Raw genomic sequence first — 11992 nt, forward strand, 5'->3', positions numbered from 1 at the left:
TCAGTGTTACAGAGAACTGAGATATCAAGCCATGAAAGCATATGAAGGAGACTTAAATTATTAACTGAAAGAGGCTATCTGAGAAGGCTACATACCGTACGATTCCAGCCGTATGGCATTCTGGAAAAGTCAAAACTAAGGGGACCATGGTGGCCAGGAGTTGAGAGGAGGGAGTGACAAGTAGGTGAGGCACAGAGAATTTTTAGGACGATCGAGCTAATCTGTATGCTACTATAATGCTGGATATATAGCATTATAAATTTGTCTGAATCCACAGAATGCACAACACAAAGAGTGAACCCTAATGTAAAGTGTGCACTTCGGGCAAGGATATATCACTGTAGATTCATTGATTGTAACAGGTGTGCAAATGTATGGAGAATGTAGATAATGGCCATACACGAGGAGCGGGAAGGAATTATAGGGAGCTCGGAACTTTCTGCTCAGTTTTGTTATGCACCTAAGACTTCTCTAAAAATAAGGTCTATTTAAAAACATCCTATTGCTACTATTGGGGGCTTGTATTTAACAGTATAGGGGACACTTGGGAACAATCAGTCAATTTAGAAGTACAGACATATCTGACTCAGGAAGTAAGAAAATAAAAAGCACATGGCTGAGAAAAGCAGGAAATGAGGAAGTATACAGGAAGTAGCTGAAAGTCCTTTCCGAAGAAAAATGCTGTTCAGAAACCAGTTATATTTAGAGGCTTCCAGCTTCCAGTTATGGAGCAGTAGTTCCTCTGAGACCAACTCTCCCACAGACAAGAGCCATACATTCTGGACTTTGGAGAGCAACTTGCAGCCGGTAGACATTGGAAGGGTGTCCACATTCGGAAGAAGGGAATAGCACAAAGATGAAAAAATTTCCCATTTTTTCAGGTTTTTACCTCAGAACAAGCTAAAACTTAGAAAGTCCAAAATCTTATCAATCTGAAGAATCAGAAGGCAGAATTCAGGGCAGTCATGGGAGCTGGAAGGACGGAATCCAGAAAATGAGACATCTGGAGAAAGGGGGCCCCAAATTCTGTATATATTGTATCCAAATCTTTAGCCTACATGTATACATGGCAGATGTCAAGCATATGACTAAGGGTTAAAGAACTGAACAAAGATATCTGCTGCTGCCTATTGTAGAGGGGCTAACATCTCAAGTTTGAATTCAATTAAGTTACCTGCCTGGTAGAAAAAAAAATCATACTCTTTGGAAAATCCAGAGTCTCCACAATAAATAGTTCAAAATACCCAGGTGGCAACCAAAAATTATCCCACATATGCATAAACAAGAAAATGGGACTCATACTTGACAAAAGGCCATGCAATAGAGACCCAGATGTTCAAACCTGAGACGGTGACTTCAGAGTATCTATTATAATCATGCTCAATAATGTAGAGGGAAATATGGTCATAATTAATGACCAAATAGGAAACCTCAGCAGAGAAATGGAAACTACAAAAAAAAAAAAAAAATGGGGAAATTCTAGAACGAAAAAATAGAGTACCTAAAATTAAAAAAAAATTCACTGGCTGGACTCCACAGAAAGTAGAGAAGACAGAATAGAGTTAATGAACTTGCGGTTAGTTACATAAGAATTATTCAATCTGAAGAACAGGAAGGTTGGGCACAACAGAAAAAAGAAAGAGCAAAGCATCAGAGTCCTGTAGAACTGATAATGTGGATGGTAAGAGGAGACACAGATGCTATTCTTTTTACTGGCTATAACCCCCATTTTCTACATTGTAAGTGCAGGCTTCCAGCCTATAGTAAATCTGCTTTCAGGAAGATGTCACATATTTGGCTCATAGTTTTCTTTCTATGGGGTCTGCTGTTCCTATCCTCAGTGGCTCATTCCCAGCTTTTACCGAGCCTTTTTTCCCCCCTCATACTAACCACTGTACTAATTGCTCTGTTCCTTGTTTTCTTCTGCTCTCTTTCCCCGTGACTGACAACTTTCTGTAGTGTTACACTTGGCTTTCTACTTTTTTGTTTATCTATCCTAGGTTTGGGGTTTGTGGTTACCATGAGGTTCCCATATGACACCTAGGTATAGAGCGGTTTATTTTGGGTTGATGGCTACTTAAGTTTGAACAGTTCTAAAAGAACTTCTTTTTTACTCCCCCAACTTTACATTTTATGTACATTGTTACATTTTTTTTTTTTTCCTTTTGGCTATTATGAGCAGTACTGCAATGAACAACGTTTTATATGTTTATCTACACGAGTATTTCTGGGTCAATAGGTAAAATTCTGATAGCTATTGACATTTCTCCCACAACACACTGTCACGATTTTTACACTTAACCAACATTTCACAACCTCTTACCTCTTCATTTGGACCCTGTGCCTGTCCTCACTCAGGCTGGTAGGAGCTCCATTTTGACTCCCGTATCCATCCATGTCTCGGTTAGCAGTCGTCAATCACTGGGGGCTTATCTACTGTCTAGGACATCCTGTGAAAGACAAAATATTTACTGAAAAATGTGTAGTCCTCTAGCTCCTTAATAGTACCTCCCTAATTTATATACAGAAAACACAAATAGAACCAGTTTTCCAAAATATGGTGTGAACATGTGTATGTCAGACACCAAGCAAGATTTATTTTTAACCATGTAAATTTCAGCATTTCCTGAGGGCTGGTGGTGGAGGATGGAGATAAAAAAAAAAAAATAGAATGGAAGTCATTTTTCAGGATAAACCCTTTAAGTCCATACTCTCTGAGCCCGGAACATGCCAGCAGAGTTAATGACACTCCTGCTATCATCTGTCAGAATAATGTTAATAGCATTTTTCCTGTGTTTGGGTTATAGACCTTACAAAACCCTTGAGAGGCAGGCGGGGTATAGATTAATATTCTCATTTTCCCAATGAAGAAACTGAGGTTCAGAGAACATAAGAGTCTTGCCCAGAGTCACACTGTAAATGGCAGAACAGGAATTTAAATGCACATCTACATTCCAGTGGAATGGACAAGAAAGACTGAAGGCAGATTAAACAGCACACTAAACAGATAGGAGCAAGCCTGGCTATCTTCCCTCTGCCTCCATTCACAGAAGGGTGAGCAAAGTGCAATGAATAAGGGAAGCCCTGAACGAAGGTAATTAGCAAATAGCTGTTTCTAAGGGAGGCACCAGCTCCTGAAATCTCACCTTGTTGTCTGCTCTGGAACCACCATCTTGCCTAAGGTCTTCTCTCTGGGGGGACAGTGCTCTTCCCTCCACGCTGGACCTCCCAGGGGGAGGTCTTTGCCTTACCATGCGTGGGTATGAGGAACAAAAAAAGTTGATAACCATTTATTAACTATCTTCCATATGCCAGTCACTGAGCTAGATTCCTTAATACCACCTCATCCAAACTGGAATGAGCGTCCTCATTTTACACATGAGGAGACTGCCAAGGCTCCGGGAAGAACAGAATAATCAACCATGTCTCTTTTCCCCTCAAAGTGGCAAAACTCTTTTGCGTTTTAAAATTCAGGGGCGCCTGGGTGGCTCAGTCAGTTAAGCGGCCGACTTCGGCTCAGGTCATGATCTCGCAGTCTGTGAGTTCAAGCCCCGCGTCGGGCTCTGTGCTGACAGCTCAGAGCCTGGAGCCTGTTTCAGATTCTGTGTCTCCCTCTTGCTGACCCTCCCCTGTTCATGCTCTGTCTCTCTCTGTCTCAAAAATAAATAAAAACGTTAAAAAAAATTTTTTTAAAAATAAAAAAATAAAAAAAAATAAAATTCAAATGGTGCCTCAAGTGTGAAAGGAAAAAAAAAATCACAGCGGCAAAATCCACCATAATTCTTCAATCTAACAACCACCTTTCGTGTATCATCTCCTCCTTATGTGCCCGTACTTTGCTAGAAGTTGCGGTTGGTGAACAAATTTGAGAACAACTTCTACAGCTCGCTTTTAAAATTTAGCATCAGGATGATCTTCCAACTTGCCACGATCCTCATAACAAGCATTTTACTGGTCGCAGAGTTAACTGATTTCCGTAATGGACATTTAGGTTGTTTCCAGTACTTGGTCGCCCAAATCAAATTGTTAGGTTGTGTGCTAATAGCCTTTTGTTGCTATTAAATTATTTCCTTAGAATAAATTCTCAAGAGTCATATCATTGAGCAAAAGGGTATAAACATTTTTATAGCCCTCCTGCATTACTAGGCAAAAGGCCTGTATGACTCTAAGTGGCACACACAAATAAGGGCAGAAGCAGACATTTTCCAAAGAAACCATGCTGCTTTCCATTTTCGGCAATGCAATGAACATCCAAGTTAAAACTACCAAGATACTGAATAAAATATAAAAACTATCTTCTTAGGGGTGTGTGGGCGGCTCCGTCAGTTAAGCGGCCAGCTCTTGGTGTCGGCTCAGGACATGAGCTCACGGTTTGCGGGTTCCAGCCCCGCATCGGGCTCCGCACTGCTTGGGATTTTTCTCTCTTCCCCTCTCTCTGTTCCTCCCACTTAGTCTCTCCCTCTCTCTCAAAACAAACAAGAAAACAAACAAACAAACAAATAAACAAATAAATGTCATTTCCCCAAGGAAACCTTGTTCCCTTTAAGTGGAAAAAGGTACTTAGAAATCAAGCGCTGGGTAATTGATGTGCTTATTTCCACTAGGATATCATTGAGTCTAGGCCCTATCAGTGGATAGAGCTAGGAGATGTTTTATCAATTAATTAATTAATTTATTTATTTTTAATGACTTTGTACAGATACCTCACCACAGGGCCTTTCTGTCATTTGTCAAATACACATTTATATTTCTCATCTCCAGCAGTGATAATCTTAGTTTCTGATACCATCAATGTATTTATTCACTTACTCAATCTTGTAAGACACAAAACATAGCTCATCAATGTTACTACCAATGAAATCCTACGAGCTAAAGTCCAAGATATTTTTGCAATTCTTTTTGTTCTTAGAATCTATCCACTGAGCATGGACAGTCAGAGTACTGTGTCACTGGTATTTGGATTGGCTCTTTTTGCCTTCTCTGAGTTTATATTAGTTTATTTTTATTTTTGAATATATCAACGTAAATATGGTCTCAAAGTCAAAACCATCTGTAGACACATACTCAGAGAAGCCTCACTCTCTTCCACCCTGTCCCCATTAACACCAAGAGATAACCAATCTCATAAGTTTCTGATTTATTCTTCTTAAAAAAATTTTTTTAATGTTTACATATTTTTTTTTCAACGTTTATTTATTTTTGGGACAGAGAGAGACAGAGCATGAACGGGGGAGGGGCAGAGAGAGAGGGAGACACAGAATCGGAAACAGGCTCCAGGCTCTGAGCCATCAGCCCAGAGCCTGACGCGGGGCTCGAACTCCCGGACCGCGAGATCGTGACCTGGCTGAAGTCGGACGCTTAACCGACTGCGCCACCCAGGCGCCCCAATGTTTACATATTTTTGAGAGAGATGAAGACAGAATGTGAGTGGGTTAGGGGCAGAAAGAGAGGAAGACACAGAGTCCGAAGAAGGCTCCAGGCTCTGAGCCGTCAGCACAGAGCCCGACGCAGGGCTCGAACTCACAGAGCTGTGTGATCATGACCTGAGCCAGTCAGACGCCCAACCGACTGAGCCACCCAGGCGCCCCTCTGATTTATCCTTCTTGTGCTTACTATTGCAAATAAGCAGATGACCACATATTTTTCTTCCTACCCTTCTTCCATACCAAAGGGGGCACACTATATACCCCTTGGTACCTTGATTTTTTTTAATGAACAACAGAATTGAACAGCACTCCATTGTCAAGATGTATCATAGTCTATTCATTGTTTCCTATTTTGTCCATTTGGAATGTTCCCAATATTTTGCTATTAAAATTTTACCATCATGTATAAGCTTGTGCATATATACTTTGATATTGTTGGAGGGTATCTTCACCCCAAATTCCTAGAAGTGGGATTGCTTGGTCAAAGAATAAATGCATGAGTGGTTTTGCTAGATCTTGCCAAATTCCCCTCTATAATGGTGGTTACCATCCTTACCAGCAATGTACAAAAGCAATGTTTTCCCTCAGCCTCACCAAAAGAGTGTGCTGTCTAGCTTTTGAAGAGATCCCCTCTTCCAATAGCTGTCCTCATCTGGTCCCTATTTGCCTTCCTCCCAAGGCAAATTATTCCTTCCATAATTTTTGTAATTTTTTTCTTTGCTTTGTTGGGACTTCCTTTGATTCTATTAAGTCTCCAGAAATAGCATAAACTAGGAGTATATCATATTTGCCTTGGAATTTTTATATTTACAACATTTTGAGAGAATCTGTTATTAGTAACCAGTCTGTTCTAAGGCAGGAAGGCTCTGCCACAATAGTCTTGGAACACCTAACCAAATAAAAAATAGTTCTAAAAACGATTAGCTCTGAAAAATTCACATGCTATTATGCTGAACTTTGCAAAAGCAAAGCCAAATTTCTTCTGGGATCAATCAGTCAGTAAAACCAATCTCAAAACAAGTTTTTGCTACCCTGAACTTTTACATGACTATGTGCAAAAGGAAAAATGAGTGTCCAGACCAGCGCCAAAGTTATAAGATAGATGGAAAAAAATGATAGGAAAACATCTTGTATGTCTGTTCATGTAGGTAGGAGGCTGAGAAAGTGTTAGTCTTGTACAAAATGTTTTCCTTATTTTTATCAACAGGACTATTTTTGTTAGAGGAAAACCAATGTTTATAGAAACACTTGTCTGTAAGTGGGCCCTTGGCTTACAAAGATCATTTATTTGCAGATTTCAGTATCGAATGGACACGACGTTTGGTAATTGGTAATTTCGCTAAGACTGGGATTTGAATAGTTGACACAGCACACAAGAAGGGCAAGGATACGTTGGTAGAATCTCCCCTAGCTAGTGAGTGAGTCATTTTCTCTAGGGCTTTGTGAGTTTGAATCATATACACATAGTTTATGGAGAAAGGGTAAATGCTATGCATTTTCATTTAGACTGTTCCCAATATTCTGTTATTAAAAGTCATGGCCAGAATGATTAACTGTGTGGATATTTTTTCCATACTATTACAGGTACAGCCGAGAATGGTATTGTAGGATAAAGGTATCCATAATCAAGTCGATTGGGAAAACACTGAGTTAGACAGACATGAAACACATTTCTATTCTGGAGGACTTCTCAGAATCTTTAACATGCTAAGGTGTATCAAGACTCTTCAAGAAAGGAGCTATACTATGCAGGGTTTCCAAGCTTATTTGCCTGTGATATTTTTTTCACACCTCTGGAAAGTAGCGTTCCTTGGAACAGATTTTGGGAACCGTTGCCGCGGTGGTGGTTATACACGTTGGGGGCTCTCATAGGCCTTGGTGCCTTTCACAGGAAGGTCAAGTTTTTTTCCTACTTCACCTTCCAGAGGTTCAATCCATCCTCTCCAGACTTTCTAGAGGGCTGTATTGCTTTACCATGGGAAGTCTTTCCTATTTCTTCTCTTTCATTCCATCCAGGCCCTGTTTCTCAAGGAAAAGACTTCACAACATTAGCCTGGAAATCTCCCACCTGCCCAGGCCGATAGGGCCTATTTTAGCATTCAGGCACTTACTAACAATTGTTTAGTCCTGATCCAAAGGCCGGGCAAATTCTCAATTGTCGTCTGGCCTACCCAGCCCAGCCCACCTCTGAATAGCGAAGTCTAAAATTAGCGTTTCGAACGGCATTTTACGTGATACTATTTATTGAGTGACTCTATATGCCAAGTGCTCTATTCATGTTATCTCATCTATTTTTAGTTCTTTTAAAAACCACAGCTTGGGGCGCCTGGGTGGCGCAGTCGGTTAGGCGTCCGACTTCAGCCAGGTCACGATCTCGCGGTCCGTGAGTTCGAGCCCCGCGTCAGGCTCTGGGCTGATGGCTCAGAGCCTGGAGCCTGTTTCCGATTCTGTGTCTCCCTCTCTCTGCCCCTCCCCCGTTCATGCTCTGTCTCTCTCTGTCCCAAAAATAAATAAACGTTGAAAAAAAAAATTTAAAAAAAAAAAAAAAAAAACCCACAGCTTGACAAAGTAGAAAGAATTCCCATTTCACAGATCCCTGTTATTTTACAGATGATGAACCTGACGTTTAGAGAGATTTAACACCATGCAGAACATCACACAGCCAATTTGTGGCAGTACCCACAATGTTCTTTGGCTTTGCTGATTTGCATAACTGCAGCAACCAGACTTTTCTTATACTTCGTGCTGCTTCCCAGTACTTCAGCAAAGTGAAGCCATTAGTCAGTTGTCTATTAGATAAAGAAAACTCAGAAGAATGTACTTTTGCTTCAATTTTCCGAATATTTCAAAGCAGGAAAGTGACTCATTTCTGACCACTCCAGATAATCACCTCATTTCTCCTGAGGGTTCTATCAGTGGGAATTACGGCCCGCTCCTATTGGAGAAAGTGTTTCATTTCCCCGAGTCAGACAAGGCTCTCTTAATTAAGGGAAACATTCCACTTGTCAGAATCATAATAAAGACGCTCCCGTGCTGATTGCTGTTAGCCAGACTGGCTGGAGGCATCTCTCCGTAAGATAAAGTGATAAAATTGAGCTTCTTAAAAGGGTATTGTTCATCTCTTCCTGTCTTCCTATCTGTTAGAAGCAGAGAGAAGGCCTTGCTGGCTTCGTGAAACTGCCCTCTGTATTCCTGTAACATTCCCCAGGGGAGTGGGTTTTTGAACTCTCGTGCTCTCTCCAAAATCAACATCGTTGAACAACGAAAGGAACCTCTGACCTTCAAAGGTCGAGGAAGCCAACATCCAGAGAGCAAAAAAATTCTACCTTGAAAGCCAGCCGCGAATCTTCCTCCGCAGTCCTCATGCTGCACGATGCCTGCATGCTCCTCGTTGCCGGATTTATCTTGTCATCACCCCAGATGCTCTGCGCCCCATAAACATCCACTTGGCCTCAACTTGCCAAACAGTGAATGGGATGCGGCTGGCTACCTGGACTCCTACATCACACATAGGTGGCCCTTGTCTGTGGACACAGAGGCTGCGCTGGGGTGGGTGACTCGGTGGGGGAGGGGTCCAGACCAGGACTCTTCCTCCTCGATGTCCTCATCATAAAAGAGATTGGTTTCCTCCGTTTGTGCTAGCACTGTCCAGCTTTGATATGAAGGTTATAACTTCCCAGAATTAGTTGGGAAGGTTCCAGATATTCTAGTAGAATTTGAAGATATTTTAAAAATATTTTTAAAGTTCGTTTCTTTATTTTTGAGAGAGAGAGAGAGCACAAACAGCAGAGGGCAGAGAGAGAGAGGGAGACGGAGCATGAGCGGGGCGAGGGGCAGAGAGAGAGGGAGACACAGAATCCGAAGCAGGCTCCAGGCTCCGAGCTGTCAGTGCAGAGCCCCGATGCAGGGCTCGAATCCAAGAACTGTGAGATCATGACCTGAGCCGAAGTGGGGAGCTTAACCAACTGAAACACCCAGGCGCCCCATAGTAGAATTTTAAGATATTTTTAAAAGGGTTTTCAAATGCTACGGGTCAGAACAATTCCTTATTGAGAAAAATCTTCTACTGCTTTCAAATATAAAAACACATAATATTTGAGCCTCATTATTTTCAGCGTGACGCATCCATCCCCCGTAAGAACTGTTCCCTGCTCTTCTGTGATCTGACTACAGGCAGGCACTCAGCATGAACAGGGATGTGGAAAAGCCTCCTCAAACTTCTCACTTAGCTTCTCCAAGTTGGCACTCAGGTTGGTACTAGGAGATATTGAGGCGGGTAGCTTTTTCCCATATGGTTTTCTGTCTTTACACTGCACAAAATTAAAGTAGAAAGAACACTTCCTCCCTGGGACACCCACTGTTGTGAAATGCACGATTAGGACACAAGAGCAAACGTTTTACAGTTCGAGTGAATTCGTTCATTTATTAATTCAACACATATCTGTGACCATTTACTAAAAGCCGGGCTGAGACGGGGACTGGGGATGCAACAGAAAGTACAACGCTGTATGAGAAGTCGTCATTACGAGGTCCAGAATGACCCTCATTTTTCAGTACAAATTTGACACCAGCAACTAATGGACAGGAAATAAAACAGGATGATGGCAAACATCATCCTAAAGGACCCCACGTAATAAATCAGTCCTTCCATACCTCTCTTTTTTAGGACCATGAAGTTCCAATTTATCATTGGCCAACAGTGTTTCACATATACAACACACACGCCAAAACATAAGCAGCCAGTTTATATCAAAAACAAAAGAAGAAGAAGAAGAAGAAGAGGACGAGGAGGAGGAAGAGGAGGAGGAGGAGGAGGAAGAGGAAGAGGAAGAAGAGGAAAGCTTTCTCTTTGGCCTCGTTAACCACTTTATACCAACCAACTACTGATAGTACCACTAGGTATAAACACACAAAAAAGTTCCTGGAATACTCAGAACAGGATTTGTTGCTGTTGCCTTTTTTTTTTTTACAAGTTTTATTTTTCTACTTCGAGATTACAGCAAACGTGGTCACACCATAGGTAGAGTCGGAAGTAGGACAGAAAACACGCTGAAGGCCGGTTAGATCATCCTAGATCCTTAAAAATGGCTGACCCCTCACAACAGGTACAAAACTATAAAAAAAAAAACTATAAGACTACAAATTGCAAACCATTTCCCTTTTTAAAGCACCTTCAAGAGAAAAAGCAGGGCCCTGGGAATATTGGTTCTTCTGTCCTCCCCTGGTGCCCACGTTCAGATCCTGACATGGGGCATCCACACGGAAGGGGTCATGGCGGCTTTCCCGTCATTTATTTATTTACTTATTTTTCATTTATTTTTAGTTTAACTTTCCCTTTTTGCAGACTAGTCCTCCTCATCGGTCTTCTGCTTCATGGTATCAAGCATCATCATCCTCAGCACCCTTAGTGCCCGCTTACCCATAACTACCTCTCATTTCTCATCTTCCTCTCCTTCCCCTTCCTCTCTATGCCCTTCCTCTCCATCGCCTTCCTCCTCCATCACCTACCTCCTCCATCACCTACCTCCTCCATCACCTACCTCCTCCCCCTTTCTTCCTCTCTATCCCCTTCCTCTCTATCGCCTTCCTCCTCTTCTTCCTCTCCACCTACGTTCTGCCCCTACTTTCTTCATTAGCGCTCCCACCAGCAGGTGCATCTCCTCATTCCACCACCTCCTCCGCAACTTGCTACTTCCCCTTTAGATCCTTGGTGGTGATCTCAGACCTAGCATCCACTGCCACATCTGACATAGCAGGGCTCCCCAGTGATCCCGTGCAGCAGGGTTTTTAAAACAGCAATCATCAGGGTAATTACAGCAGAGGCAGAGTGGTAGCCAAGAACATACACGTAGAAGTTGGATAGGCCTGGTTGGGGTCTTAGTTCTACCCCTATGAGATCTTAGGCAAGTTATCTATCATCTATCTATCTATCTATCTATCTATCTATCTATTCATCCATCTATCCATCCATCCATCCATCTATCCATCTATCCATCCATCTATCCATCTATCCATCCATCTATCCATCTATCTAATTACTATGTAGTTAACATACAGGGTTATCTTAGTTTCAAATGTATAAGATAGTGATTCAACATTTCCATACATCACCCAGTGCTTATCATAACAAGTGTACTTCTTCATCCCCATCACCTATTTCCCCCATCCCCTCACCCACCTCCCCTCTGCTAACCATCAGTTTATTCTCTATAGTTAAGGATCTGTTTCTTGGTTTCTTGCTCTCTCTTTTTTCCCTTTGCTCCTTTCAGTTCTTAAATTCCACATTTGAGTGGATCATATGGTATTTGTCTTTCTCTGACTGACTTATTTTGCTTAGCATTATACTCTCTAGCTTCATCCGTGTCCTTGCAAATGGTAAGAGGTCATTCTTCTTTATGACTGAATAACATTCCATTGTATATATGTGCCACTTCTTTATCCATTCAACTACTGATGGACACTTGGGCTGCTTCTATAATTTGGCTATTGTAAATAATGCTGCTATAAATATTGGGGTGCATGTACCCTTTGAACTAGTGTTTTTACATTTTTTGGGTAAATACCCG

General features: G+C 41.7%; 1 pseudogene; it reads right to left on the bottom strand.

Moving 5' to 3' along the window:
• Positions 1 to 10771: 10771 nt before the first annotated feature.
• LOC123586581 lies at positions 10772 to 11177 on the bottom strand (annotated as a pseudogene).
• Positions 11178 to 11992: the final 815 nt, after the last annotated feature.

This window comes from Leopardus geoffroyi, chromosome C3, assembly GCF_018350155.1.
Source record: "Leopardus geoffroyi isolate Oge1 chromosome C3, O.geoffroyi_Oge1_pat1.0, whole genome shotgun sequence".
Taxonomy (NCBI): domain Eukaryota; kingdom Metazoa; phylum Chordata; class Mammalia; order Carnivora; family Felidae; genus Leopardus; species Leopardus geoffroyi.